The sequence below is a fragment of the Eulemur rufifrons genome, chromosome 9 (genome assembly GCF_041146395.1).
Source record: "Eulemur rufifrons isolate Redbay chromosome 9, OSU_ERuf_1, whole genome shotgun sequence".
Lineage (NCBI taxonomy): Eukaryota > Metazoa > Chordata > Mammalia > Primates > Lemuridae > Eulemur > Eulemur rufifrons.
The window spans coordinates 4,701,885-4,716,875 of record NC_090991.1 but is presented as its reverse complement, the minus strand read 5'-3'; positions in this window follow the sequence as shown (position 1 = coordinate 4,716,875).

Sequence of the window (14,991 nt, the reverse complement as noted above, 5' to 3'; positions counted from 1 at the left end):
TTTAAATAGGGGGTCAGAATTGCCATACTTTCAGGCCCTACAGATTTTTTGTTATTACCAGTGGTGAAAATAAAAGTGCCTAGCTACTAAGAAAACATGTATTTTCTTTCTTTTTTTTTTTTTAATAATAGAAAAGTACGACAAGAGCAGTCCCCAATCAGTTTTCCATCTTGTCTATATAAAGTGATTTCGGCCGGGCGCGGTGGCTCACGCCTGTAATCCTAGCTCTCTGGGAGGCCGAGGCGGGTGGATCGCTTGAGGTCAGGAGTATCGAGACCAGCCTGAGCAAGAGCGAGACCCCGTCTCTACTAAAAATAGAAAGAAATTATATAGACAACTAAAAAAAATCTATATAGAAAAAATTAGCCGGGCATAGTGGCGCATGCCTGTAGTCCCAGCTACTCGGGAGGCTGAGGCAGTAGGATCGCTTAAGCCGAGGAGTCTGAGGTTGCTGTGAGCTAAGCTGACGCCACGGCACTCACTTTAGCCTGGGCAACAAAGTGAGACTCTGTCTCAACAACAACAAAAAAAAATAATAAAGTGATTTCATCACGTCCCCTCCCCACCTGGACACCCAGCCTCCTCCACCTCCCTGTTCCCAGTGGCTGGACTCAGATAATCACAATTCCAGGGCAAGGGATTGAGACTGAGATAAGGCATATCAAACACTTTACACACTCCCTGGCATATAGTAAGTGCTAATTTTAGCACTAGTTGTCATTGTCATCTGGGGAATTGCTCCCCTACCCCCTAGTCCAGGTTGTCACGAAATCCTGGTGCTTTTACCCTTTGCTCCTCCCCTGACCACAGCCTCTGGAACTCGTTTTCTTGCCTTGGGTCTCAACCCCTCACCCACCCTCCTCACAGCATCCCAAGCAGTTGTTCTCTTGCAGTGTATGGCTGGCTCCCTGGCTTGCCCCTACCCCCTGCCACCCCCAAGGCTGGCCTGGCCCATACACATCCTTCCTTGCTCCATCCCTGCAGTATGACCTGCAGCTCCCTCAATTGCCTCTAATCTTACTCCCCTGAGCATCCCCACATGCTGTTCCCTCTGCTTAAGATGCTCTTCTCCCTTGCTCTGTCTGGCTGCTCCCTCCACACCCTTCCAGGCTCAGCTGAAGAGTGGGCTCCTCCAGCATGCCCTCCCAGGCCTCCTTGGGTCAAATCCCACAGCAGTTACCCCCCAGACACAGTTCACAATCCTCCAATAGTCTCTGGGAGAATTATCCTTTATGAGTATCTGTTGCTCCAAATGGTGAATTTCTTGAGGGTTCTGCAAATACTTTTTGTATAACAATTTAAAAAAAATTTTTTTAAAGATGAGAGTCTTGCTCTGTCTCCTAGATTACAGTGCAATGGCACCATCACAGTTCACTGCAGCCTCGAACTCCTGGGCTCAAGTGATCCTCTGGGACTACAGGTGTGCGCCACCATGCCTGGCTAATTTAAAAAAAATTTTTTTTGTAGAGACAGGGTCTCCCTATGTTGCCCAGGCTGGTCTCAAACTCTTGGCCTCAAGTGATCCTCCCGCCTTGGCCTCCCAAAGTGTCAGGATTATAGGTGTGAGCCACCACGCCCGGCCTTGCATAACAATTTAAAAAAATAGTACCACTTACTTTTCTAAGTTCTTTGCTCTTTCCAACTCATTCAAGCTTCACAGGAGCCCAGCGAGGGGGGTTCCACACCAGCCCCGGTTTTCAGACAAGGCGAGGCAGGGTCTACACATTTCCTGTGGCCGCTGTAACAAATTACCTTGAAGTTAGTGGCCTGAAACTTCGCACATCTATTCTCTTACAGTTCTGGAGGCCAGAAGCTCAAAGTCAAGGTGTGGCAGGGCTAGTTCTTTCTGGAGGCTCTGGGGAATCCCTGTTTCTGCCTTTCTCGGGCCCCAGTGGCCGCCTGCCCCCCCTTGGCTTGTGGCCCCTTCCCCACATCACCGCACTCTCCGCTTCCATCAGCACATCTCCCCCTCTTCTGTGACAGATCTCTCCCTGCCTCCTCATAGACAGGGACACTTGTGATTACTCCTAGGGCCCACCCAGATATCCAGGGTCATCTTCCACCTCAAGATCCTCAGCCTAATCACATCTGCAAAGACCCTTTTGGCAGGGGGGAACATCCTCAGGTTTTGGGGCTGAGGGTGTGGAGTCTTGAGAGGCCGTCATTCGGCTGCCCCAGTGGAAGACAGTGGCAGAGCTGAGGCTGGGACCCAGGAGGCCTGGCTCCAGATCGTACTGCCATGGCACTTCCCGTCCAGGAGGTTCTCTGACTGGCTGACTGTGGGCAAGACAGTCCAGGCAGAAGGAAGGGATCAGCCCTAGTCTCTGGGCAGGAAGGCACGGTTAGCATGGGAGGAAAGTTTGGCCTCTGCCGAAGTATGGTGCAACAAATGTAGCCTTGTGCTGGAGAGCGGGGCACAGATTACCTAGACCCCGATGGGGCATCGCTGTCCTCAGCCTGCACGCTGGAGGTCACGGCCATGAAGCTTCCATGGAGGTTGAGATTGCACCTGTTCCTCCCACCTCCTCCCCGCCCCTGCACCCTGGCAGAGAACAGAGGAGGGGAGGCTGACAGATCAGCAGAGGCTGGTGATGGCCCTTCCCATGAACGCAGTGTTCAGAATGTGCCAGGCAGTGTGACAAACTGTGTCTGTCTCTCATTTAATCTTTACAGCCATAATCCCTCACATACCCACTTAATGGATGCACAAATTGAGGCTTATCAACAAAGGCTAGTATTTCTTGCTCATCAGCCGCAGGTCAAGCCCTGTGCTCTGTATGCTACAGATTCATGCTCACCTAATGTCCACATCTCACACGGCCCTCTAAGGCGGGTACCGTCACCCATCTGATTGTACAGAGGGAGAAACTGAGCTTGATAATGCAGGTGAGTAGTTACAGAACACTGAGGAGGGTGCGAGGAAGCCCGATTGGGCGGGGGAGGGGCGGTGTGGCATGGAAGTGGGAGGGGGCCAGGCTGATGGGGTTCGGGTGGTGGGAGGAGCCCCCGGGCCGCGCCCTCTCAGCCACGAAGCAGCCAGGAGGCACAGGTCCCCGTCCCCCGCCCCTCCCCGGCAGCAGGGGGACAGTGTGCGGGTCCTGGGCTGTGGGATGGGGGTGAGGCAGGAGTAGGGGGATGGGGAGGGGGCAGGCAGGGAATCAGTGAGGTCCAGGAGGGTCACCATAGTAACAGGAGCGGCTCTGCTCTGAGGCCTGAGCCTGAGCCGCCAAGGGGAAGGAGATAAAAGGTTTTCTATCGATCTCTGTTGGGAAAGTCATCGGTGATAAGCTGGGCTGGAGGGGCCGGCTGGTGGGAGTGTGCCCGGCGGCCGCATGCGCATGCGCTCGCGGGTGCCCAGGGAGCCCTGGCTGGCTGGGGTCAGACCGTTTGCGAGGTGACCGCCAAGCCAGGGCGGGGCTGAGCAGGGAGCCGTGTCTGTCTGCTTCTGCTTTAACCGGGGCAGCTGCCTAGCTAGGCCTCCTGCCTCAGTCTCCCCTTCTGTTCAGTGGGACCGCTGCGCGCAGCCGCTTTCCGCGGGCGGCAACGGGTCAGGAATGCCGAGGCGAGGTGCAGGGGTCCGGCTGGCGCGCACTGGAGGCTGTGCATGGTCTCAGCTGTCTGCTCGTGTAGGTTTGGCCAAGGGAAGCTTGTCCTTTCTCTTCAGAAGCCCGGCTGGCCGTCTGGGGCATCAACAGCTGCAGCTGGGGAAGGGCTGGCAGCCTTGGGTGGGGACGAGTACTCCAGCTGCCCAAGCAAGCAGGGCCAGGTCAGTCCAGGGCCCCACTGGGCCAAGGACAGCTTCAGCTCAGGGCCCCTGGGCATGTGCGGCTGAGCGCGCACCCTGCTAGGCCTTGCAGTCCTGTGTGTACAGGCTCGCACAGGTCACCTGCCCCGCCTGTCCCTGCCTGTGTCCACCTGTGTCTGAGTCTATGTCTTGGTGCATTCCTTCACTCCACAGGTGTGAGCACCTCTGCTGCACCAGGCGCTGGGCTGGGCGGGGTGCAACAGTGCCCAAAGCAGGCAAAAATCTGTGTCCCCATGGAGCCAACATTCTAGTGGGTGTCAGGAGCAGGAGAGAGAATAGATAAGTAAATGTACAGGCTCTGGATGATGACAAGTGTTCTGGGGAAGTGCAGGAAGGGTGGGAGCGGGGAAGCAGCCTGTTACTAGTTACACGAAAGAAGATGGTCTTTGAGCAGAGACCCAAAGGAGGTGAGGGATGGACTTGCTTGGAAGAGCATGGCTGGCAGAGGCGCAGCGAGTGCAAAAGTCCTGAGACAGGAGGAGCCTGTGGGGCTGCAGAGGGTGCGTGGGGCTGAGGGGAAGAGACAGGGACAGAGAGGGGCAGGAAAGGCTGGGCCATCTGACTCTGACTCTGAGAGAGGGGCGTGCCACACAGTGTCCTCACAGTGTGCCCTGCCTGCTGCGAGGGGCCAGGGCAGGAGCGGGGAGGCTGGCGAGGCAGTTGCTCACTGGTTCAGGCATCAGGGGGCCTGGCCCGGGTGTCAGGGTGGGGGCTGTGGGGATTGTGTGAAAAGGTTCCAATTCCAAATATGTTTTGAAGATAGAATTGATAGGAATTTCCAATGCAGGGGGAGAAGGTGAGGAGTCCAGGACACTCCAGAGTTTTTGGCCTGAGCACCGGTGCGTTAGGGACAGCGTGCCCGTGGCTCTGCGTGTGCCCTCAGAGTGCCTGGCCGGGGCCTGGGGGCAGCTGGGGGAGGCTCACCCTGCTCCCTGCCAAGCCTGCTCCTCGGGGAGCCCATACTCGGCTCTTCCTGCTGCCCTGGGTCCCTGAAATGAGGGTGCTCTCAGCCAAGCCAAATCCCTGCCTCTTCCTCCCTACCGCCCAGGGGGTCGAGCGGACAAAAGGGAGAGGAGACAAAGCGGGGAGGGGCTGCGGCAGGCCTTGGAGTGAGCACAGGCACCTTAGAGAACCAGAGGACCACCTGTTGTTGGGGAGGGTGTTGTTGAAGTTTGTCCTGGGGCTCTGAGAGGAGGAACCTGCCCACTAGCAGAGACACTGACTCCCGCCCGCAGGTCACCTTCCTGACGCCAAAAACAGTCACATCGGTTCATGTAGTTCTCAGAATTCATCTGCCCTGTTTCTCCACTTCCCCACATCCTGTCCCTCCTCCAAGACCAGCTTTTATTCTGGCTCCAGGGACCCTCTCGAGACACCAAGAAGGTGGATGCTGGAGTCAGCCGGGGGACCACATTTCAGTCACCTGTTGCTGTGTGACCTTGGGCAAGTCACTTCACCTCTCTGAGCAGATGTTTCCTCTCTCTGTAACTTGGAGCTGATAATACCTGCTCCGTGGGGCTGTTCAGAGATAAGCTACATGGTGCGCTTAGCTGTTACCTCTGTGAGCCTCAGTTTCCTAATCTGTCAAGAAGGGCTGTGGGAAGATGAAGTGAGATGCTGTCTGAGGAGGCCCTGCTTGGCACTGGGCCACGGTACACCTCCCCTTCATTCATTCCTTCCTCCTCCTGGAAGCTGCCCGTGTCCCCGTGCTCCTCTGAGAGCCCCAGCATTCTGGGGAGCTCTCACCAGGTGGTGACTACGGGGTCATGACACCCATGGTGTCGGTGCTGACGGTGTCTCTGGGGTCTGTTGTTGTGCACGGCCCTACAGCCAGAGCCAACTTTGGGAGCTAGCCACAGAGGGTCTGGGGCTCCTGCTCACACCCCTTACGGCTCACCATGGGAGGTAAAAAATGGCCCGCACAGATTCCCATGTTCTAATGCCCGGAAACTGTGAGCATCCCCTTTGCAATAAAAAAAGCGTTTTTGCAAAGTTAAAGATCTTGAGATGAAGAGATTATCCTAGGTTATCTGGAGGCTCCCAGGAGCCATCCCAAGTGTCCTTGTAAGAGAGAGATGACGTGACACACACGGAGGAGGAGATGGTGCGGCCGCCCAAGCGGGGACTGGAATGACGCAGCCACAGGCAGGGAATGTCAGGGCGGCCACCGGAGGTTCTCCCCTGGAGCCTCCGGAGGCAGCACAGCCCTGCGGCACCTTGATTTAGGCCCAGTGATACTGACTCTGGACTTCTGGTCTCCAGAACTTTGAGAAAATTAATTTGTACGTTTCAAGACACCAAATGTGTGGTGATTTGTTCCGGCAGCCGCAGGAAACTAATCCACTTGCATTTTAGGATTTCTTGGCTACTGCCCGGGCCCTGCCCTGCCCACTGCTCACCCGAGCTGGGAGGTGAGTTGGCGGGTGGGTAGGTGGTCATTTGCTCCTGCAGGCCAGCAGGGGCCCAGGGCACGGTGCGTGGCAGGGCAGAGAGAACAACACGCTGGTGTTCTGGGAACAGCTGGACACTCAGCACAGCCTGGGAGTGTGGGAGGAATGAGCCCACACACACCTGGGGTGTGCATGTACGCCTGGTGGGTTGTGGGTACATGCACACAGAGGTGGGGAGCAGGTACGCATGTACCTGGTATAGACCCAGCAGGGAACCCAGGTGTGCCAGAAATAGCCAGTTTCCTTATTTCCTTTAAATGATTTTATGTCCTATTGTAAGGCTCCATCCTGCTGGCTGGTGGGAAGTTGGATCTCAGCCATTACTGGGTCCCTCTTTCTTCTCCAGAGCGATGCAAAGTTCCTGGGGCCACTCTGAGTCTGGCCAGCACCTCTGGCAGGGCTGTGGGGCAGAACAGCGTGTGGGAGGGTGACTGCCTTTTTCTGGCTGGGGGAACGACCAGCAAAACTCCCTTAGAGAGGAATGCAAGGGGCCAGGCTTCCTGCATGGAATTGGAGTGTGGGGTAGGGGGTGGGTAAGAAATAGAGCAAAACCGAAATTAAATCTGGTGTTCATCTAGAACCCTAGAGCTTTGCCACTCAATATGGTTGTCATTAGCCACGTGTGGCTATTTACATTTCAAATGATTAAAAAGAAATGAAATTTAAAAATTTAATCACACTAGCTACATTTCAAGTGTTCAATAGCCACATGTGGCCACCGTGTGGGAATTCACAGAAAGTTAAGAATGTTCTACCACTGACATGAGTACTACACTTCTGAATGGAGTAATCTGCCCATTTACAGATGGGGGACGCAAGGACAGGCACAGAAGGCGACTTACCCAGGGCTACTCATAGCAGCTGGGACCTCCGAGCTCCACAGGCAGTGGCGCCCCGGGAGTGGGTGCCCATCTATGCCAGCTGAGTGAACGCACCTGTGCCATCCTGTGCGTCCCTGGGGGAAGCTGGCTTTGGAAGACAGTCCTGCCCTCTTTCAAAAGTGGAGCCTCTGGGCTCAGCTTGTCAAAGGGCCGTGTGGCTCCAACCCTGGCTCGGGTGCCATTCTTCACCTCTTTGTGATTCAGTTTCCCCATCCATGAGACGGATGTCGCGACAGCTTCACAGGGCTGCCGTGGGATTTCTGAGTTTATACTCGTGAAGTGCTCAGGACACGGCCTGGTGCTGACTCGATCATGTGACACTTCAGAGATGATGGTGTTCGGCGCAGAGGCACGAGCACTGTGCTGCCTCAGAGCAGCTCCCGATGCCTGACAACCTCTCCCAGAGGTCAAGGTCAGGATTCACTTAGATTTAGACACCCAACCTTATTCGTGCTTACAGCCTTCACCTGACATGTTTACTGAGCCTGCTTTTGCAGGTGCTAAGCTGGTACGATGTAAGCCTGGAGCCGTGAGGGCTACTCCGGGCCAGGGAAAGCTGATCTGAGAATAAAGCGAACCCGAGGAAAGGGAAGCCCATGACATGTGAGAGCTGCGTCCAGCTGCTCCTGGAGCTATCACTTTCCAGTTTTGTTTGCCAATAACCTTTTTGTCATTTGCAACTCAAAGACTAATGCGAGGCCATCTGGTCCTACCCCCTCCCCCAATACTTGATGCTTCTCCATTGCAGCTCTCGCAGCCTCTGCTCGGATGCTGCTCACACTGGGGAGCTCACTACCTACCAAGGGAGCTCCACAAGGGCAGAACCGACTCTGGTGCAAGTGAGAGCTGATGCCTGGTTGCTCCTGCCTGGAAAGGGTGTGCCCAGAGAGCTGAGACCAGGGAAGGGCGAGGCTGCTCCCTGCTGGCCCAGCGGCAGCCCAGGGCAGAGGAAAGAAGACCCTTCATGGTCCAGCAGACCTGGGCTCAGATTTCAGCCCTGCTGGCAACTTGCTGTGTGACCCAAGCAAGTCAAGGGACTTCCCCTCAGTGAGCCTCAGTTTCACCATCTGTAAAATAGCTTCCCTGGCAACACTCATTTGACAGTGACATTGTGAGTACTAAGTGAGAAAACGCGTGTGAAGCTCTGGGCACATGCCCGTGCATGGCATGCCGTGGGCACTCGAGGGCCATGTCCCTCCCGTGGATGACGATAGTGGACATTCCACACATGTCTTAGGGGGTTTGCTCTGCCTGTGAGGGGCTGACGCTGGGGGTCTGCGTGGGGGGCCTGGGCTGCTCCAGCTCTGCGGAGCATCTGCCACAGCTGTGACTCACCACCCGGCTCCAATCCCGCCCTCGGGCTGGCTGCGCTCACAGCCCGAGAAGCAGGAGCTGTCTGTTGTTATGGCGACGCCGGCCCATTGGAGTCCTGGGCCCATCAGTCACCAAGGCCTGACGCTGTGGGAGTGTGTCAGCGTGTGGGTGTGGTGTGTGGGGTGTGTGCGTGGCCTGTGTGTTGGTGTGTGGGGATGGGTGTGTGCACAGAATTCTGCGTGTGCGAGGCAGTGTGCTTGTGTTTGCTTGCGGGTGGGATTCCTGCGTACGCGAGGCCAGGTCTGTCTAGGTCGTGGGCGTCTCTGTGTATGTGGCATTGAATTGTGTGTGTGGTCTGTGTGCTTGTGGGCCGTATATGTAGTGTGTCCCTGTGACACTGGCCCTGAGGCAGGGTGGCAGGAGAGTGGCCCAGGGAGAGGGCTGTGGGCTGGGTGTCCACTGCTCTGGCTGTGTGGCCCTGGGTTGGTCATTATACTTTTCGGAGCCTCAGTTTCCCTCTGTGTAAGCACAGCAGGTTGCAAAGGGCAATCACACCCGTCATTTCATCTAATCCCCCTGTGAGGCCTGTGACAGCCGTTATCCATTCGACACTTATTTACTGAGGGCCAGCTGTGTGTCAGGCCCTGCGGATATAGTTGTGCACAGAAGTCCTTCCCTGGAGGCTCTTCAGTCTGGTGGGACACGGACAATGCGCAGCAGATCAAACCAGAGACGCCAGGCAAATGCTGTGATAACAATGGGTGGGCACAGAGATGATGGGGTGAATACTGAGGAAGGAGTGGGCCAGGAGGGGACCTTTAAGTAGAGATTGAAGGAAGGAGGGACAGAGTCATGGGACGAGCATTGCAAGCAGAAGGAACAGCAGGTGCAAAGGCCCTGAGGCAGGCTGAGCTTTGTGTATCTGTGGGCAGCCAGCAGGTGGTGTGGTGGAGCGCTGTGGGCAGGATGGGTGAGGCTGCTGCAGTTTGCAGGTGTGGAGGCCGGTACACAGGTGAAAACAGCCCAGTTGTTCGTCAGTTGATGGATGGACAAGCAAAACGTGGTCTATCCACACAGGGCAATAGGAATCGGCAATAAATGGAGATGAGCTACTGGTGTATATGCAAACATAGCAGTGGATCTTAAGTGCGTTGTGCTGAGGGCAAGGAGCCAGACTGAAAGCTGATATGCCGTACGATTCTATTCGTGTGACACTCTGGGAGCGTCAAAATGATAGAGACTGCAAACAGATTAGAGGCTGCCAGGGATGGGGGGAGGATTGACCCCACGGAGGCACGAAGGAGCTTTCTGGGGGTAATGGAGGTGTTCTCTGTCGTGATAGCGGTATAGAACTATCCACTCTCGCATGACTGAACACATTCGTCAAAACTCACGGAACTGGGCACTGAACATGGGCGAATTTAATTGTATGTAAATTAAACCTCGGTATATCTGTAAATTAAACCAACAAACAACACCCACAAAGCTTGGTGCTGAGGGGCGCTCGTACCCTTCTGGAGAGCTCTCGAGAGGGCGGCTCTGGGAGACACACTCTTCTCCACATCCCACCGTTTCGTTTCGGTGGCTTCATCCTTAATCTGGCTCTGCCTGGCATGTGGTGGTTTCTCAATAAGTGTGTGATCAACTGATTTGTAAACGATTCCCTTCCAGCAGCCGAGGACTGGCCGGGCAAGGGGGTGAGGCTGGCCAGGGAGGGGTGTGTGCATGTGTTTGCACGTGTGTGCACGCGGATGTGTGCACAGGGTTCGGTGCACACCACGCCGAGTGTTTAAGCAGAACGGCGGTCTGCGGAGGTCAGGAGCTCGCAACTCTCCTTCCTGGCCCCGGACAAGGTGGAACACACCTCCTCATGCCCGCTGAGGTCTGGGTTGGCTGTGACATGCTTTGGCCAATGAAACATGAGAGAAGTGAGACGGAGACGTCACTTCCAGGAAGCAGCCTCAGGAGCCGCTGTGCAATTCTCTCCTTTCCATTTCCCCTGAGCTGGTGAGCCCCATCCAAACAGAGCCTCGGGCCCCTGGATCCCGGACTGGCTCTGACATGGAGTGTCTTCCTACTGCCTGGGCCAGACATGTAGCATGATCAAGCAGTCAACTTCTGTTCTTTATTTATGTATGCATGTACTTAACTCTTTTTAAAAATAGACTTTCTTTCTTTTGGAGCAGTCTTAGATTCACTGCAAAATTGAGTGGAAACGACAGAGAGTTCTCATATAACCCCCTGCCCCTTCCCCATGCACAGCCTCCCCCGTTATCAGCATCCCCCGCTAGAGGGTACTTTCGTTTCAACCAATGAACCAAATGGACACATCGTTGTCACTCCAAGTCCACAGCGTACACAGGGTTCACTCTTGGTGTTATATATTCTATGGGTCTGGAGAAGTGTACAATGACATATACCCACCACGGTGTCATACAGAATATTTTCACTGCCCTAAAACCCCCAGGCTCTGCCTATTCATCCCTCCCCCCTCCTGACCCGTGGCAACCACTGCTCTTTTTACTGTCTCTGTAGTTTTACCTTTTCCAAAGTGTCATAAAGTTGGAGTCATACAATATGTTGCCTTTTCAAATTGGCTTCTGTCACTTAGTAATATGCATTCAAAATTCCTCCCTGTCTTTTCTTGGCTTGATAGCTCATTTCTTTTTAGCACTGAATAGTATTCCATTGTCTGGATGTACCACAGTTTATTTATCCATTCACCTGCTGAAGGACATCTTGGTTGCCTCCAAATTTTGGCAATTATGAATGATGCTGCTACAAACGTCTGTGTGCAGGGTTTTTTTGTGGACATAAATTTTCAATTCATTTGGGTAAATATCAAGGGACACAATAGCTGGATCATGTTTAATTTGTAAGAAACTACCTATCTTAGCTTGGGCTGCCACAACAAAATACCACAGATTTTGTGGCTTAAGCGACAGAAATTTATTTCTTATGGTTCTGGAGGCTGGAATTCTAAGATTGAGGTGCCAGCAAGGTAGGTTTCATCCCGACACTCTTCTCTTGGCTTGTAGATGGCTGCTTTCTACCTGGTGTGCTCATGTGGCAAGGGCTGGGGAGAGAGAGAGAAAATGCAAGCCCAAGAACTTGCTCTCATGTCTCTTCCTATAATGACACTAACTCCATTGGATCAGGGGCCCATCCTTATGACTTCATTTAACCTTAATTATCTCCATAAAGGTCCCATCTCCAAATACAGTCACATTAGGGGTTGGGGCTTCAGTATATGAATTTTGTTCTTTTTTTTTTTCCTTTGGAACTGATAGAACATAGAATATATGAATTTTGAAGGAAAGCAAACATTCAGTCTGTAACGCTGCCAAACTGTCTTCCAAAGTGGCTGTACCATTTTACATTACTGCCAACAATGAGAGAGAGTTCAGCAATGATCAGGAAGTCAACTTTTGTTCTTTATTTATGTATGCATGTATTTAACTTTTTTAAAATAGACTTTCTTTTTTTTTATTTTTATTTTTTGTGGTGGGTAAGCGACCATAAAATAGACTTTCTTTTGGAGCAGTTTTAGATTCACTGCAAAATTGAGTGGAAACTACAGAGAGTTCTCAGATAACCCCCTGCTTCCCTCCCCCATACACAGCCTTTGCGTCCCCCGCTAGAGGGTACTTTTGTTTCAACCAGTGAACCTACATTGACACGTCATTGTCACTCAGAGTTGCTCTGCATCCTCACCAGCATTTGGTACGGTCAGTGCTTTGGATCTGGGCCACTCTATTGTAACAGGTGGGCAGTGGCATCTCACTGTTGTTTGAATTTGCATTTCCCTGTACCATGTACCATGTCGAGCATCTTTTCACATGCTTCTCTTCCATCTGTGTATCTTTGGTGAGGGGTCTGTTCAGATCTTTTGCCCTTTTTAAAATTAGATTGTTCATTTTCTTATTGTTGAGATTTAAGAGTTCTTTGTGTATTTGGATAACAGTCCTTTATCAGATATGTCTGCTGCAAATATTTTCATCCCCTCTGCGGCTTTTTATTCTTTTTATTCTCTTGACAATGTCTTTTGTGGAGCCGAAGTTTTTAATTTTAATGAGGTCCAACTTATTGATTCTTTCTTTTGCGGATTGCGAGGCGGGTGTGCGGTTGCTCCGGGCAGTGCCGCCGGCCACCTGGGCACTCAGGGTTCTGGTTGTCGGCACTGGCATGGGGGAGAGCGACTGGGAGGCGGGGTGTGGGGGCTGCCGTGGCCCCCACTGGTCAAAGGCAGCCCAGTTTCTCCTGGCCTCCCCAGACCTGGAACTGAGGCCTGGGGACCCCGTGTGTGGCCACACCCCTGGGGAGAGGTCCAGGAAGCCCTGGAGCCTGAAACACTGGAAGGCAGAAAGAGAAGAGAGGATGGACCCCCCCATCCCCCCACCCCACTCCACCCCGTGTCTGTGGGCCTGAGCGGGCAGGGCCTGGGTGAAGCAGGGTCCTGCGGCTACGATGTCTCTGTGGTGTTGCTCGTTCAGTTCTTCAAGGTGTGCTGACTCTGCCTGCTGAAGAGGTCCCTGATCTGTCACTGTCCCCCCACCCCACCGCCATCACTGCCTGCACCCCATCATTGCATTTTCCCCCAAAATCCACACAGCAGCCAAGTGATCATTTAAAAATGTGAATAGACTGTGCCACTTCCTTACCCAACCGTCCCATTTCCCATCATCCCTAAAATAAAACCCACGCTCCTGGCAGTGGCTGAGGAGACCTGCCCACCCTGTGACTTGCACCCGACCCTCCCTTCTTCTCCCCCGAGCGCCTCGAGGGCTCTCTACTTGCTGGGATGGCTCCCGCCCCGGCATTGGCTCAGGCTGTCCCCTCTCCTGTCCCCCCGGCTGCCTCCTTCTCAGCCTTCAGGTGCTCAAATGCAACCCCTTCAGAGTGGTTTTCCCACCCAGCTTAACTAAAGCTCCAGGTGCTCTCAACAAAAGCGCTGTTCAGGCCACTTAAAATGTAATTGTTATTTTATTTTATTTCAGAGTATTACAGGGGTACAAATGTTTTGGTTACATAATTTGCTTTTGTACAGTTTGAGTCAAAGTTGTAAGTGTGCCCATCACCCAGATAGTGTGATTGTACCCATTAGGTGTGAATTTACCCATCCTTTCCTCCCCCCTCCCACCTGCTGGATTTCCGATGAGTTTGATTTCCATATGTGCACATAAATGTTGTTCAATGAGTTCCAATTTAATGGTGAGTACATGTGGTGTTTGTTTTTCCATTCTTGTGATACTTCACTTAGAAGAATGGGCTCCAGTTCCATCCAGGTTAATACAAGAGGTATTATTTCACCATTTTTTTTTTATGGCTGAATAGTACTCCCATGTTACATATATACCACATTTTATTAATCCATTCATGTATTGATGGGCACTTGGGTTGTTTCCACATCTTTGCAATTGTAAATTGTGCTGCTATAAACATTTGGGTGCAGGTGTCTTTTGTATAAAATGTCCTTTTCTTCTTTTGGGTAAATACCCAGTAATGGGATTGCTTGATCGAATGGTAGGTCTACTTTTAGTTCTTTGAGGTATCTCCATACTGCTTTCATAGAGGTTGTACCAGTTTGCAGTATTACCAACGTGTATAAGTGTTCCTATCTCTCTGCAATCACACCAGCATTTGCTGTTTTGGGATTGTTTGGTAAAAGACATTCCCACTGCATTTAGGTGATATCTCATTGTGGTTTTGATTTGCATTTCCCCAATGATTAGAGACATTGAGAATTTTTTCATATGTTTGTTGGCCGTTAGTCTGTCTTGTTTTGATGAGTTTCTGTCTACTTTTTGATGGGTTTGTTTGATTTTTTTCTTGCTGATTTGCTTGAGCTGTTTGTAGATCCTGGTTATCAGCCCTTTATTGGATGTATAGCATGCAAATATTTTCTCCCATTCTGTAGGTTGTCTATTTGCTCTATTGATTATTTCCTTGGCTGTGCAGAAGCTTTTTTTTTTTTAATTTTTTGTTTTTTTAAATTTTTTTTTGTTTTTGCAATCATCTGTGACCAAAGCAGAAGCTTTTTAATTTGATCAGGTCCCATTTATTTATTTTTGTTGTTACTATGATTGGTTTTGGGGTCTTCATAAATTCTTTGCTTAGGCCAATGTCTCTAAGACATTTACTGTCATTTCTTTTGTATACATCATGTGCTCTTATCAATTTCATCTTCTTGATGAAATCTCTTGAGTGGGGCCTTCTATCAGCTCCAATCTGGACTGGCTGCCCCAGGCATAGCTTAAACCATTCTGGGGACTCCCTCTACCGTCACCTTCAGATCACTCTTTATCTCTCTCCAAAGATGGATTTCCTGTTTCCTGTGTCCTGTGATTTCCTCTTTCTTGGTTTTCTTTCCCATTTTGGTAGAGCTTGTCTTCCACCCTTGCTGAGAAGGATATACGGGAAATAAATTTATTAAGACTTTTCATGTCTGAAAATGCCTTTAGTCTACCTTCCTATTTGATTTGTAGTTTGGCTGGGTATAAAATTGAAGGTTGGAAGTACAGTCATGTGTCACTTAATGATG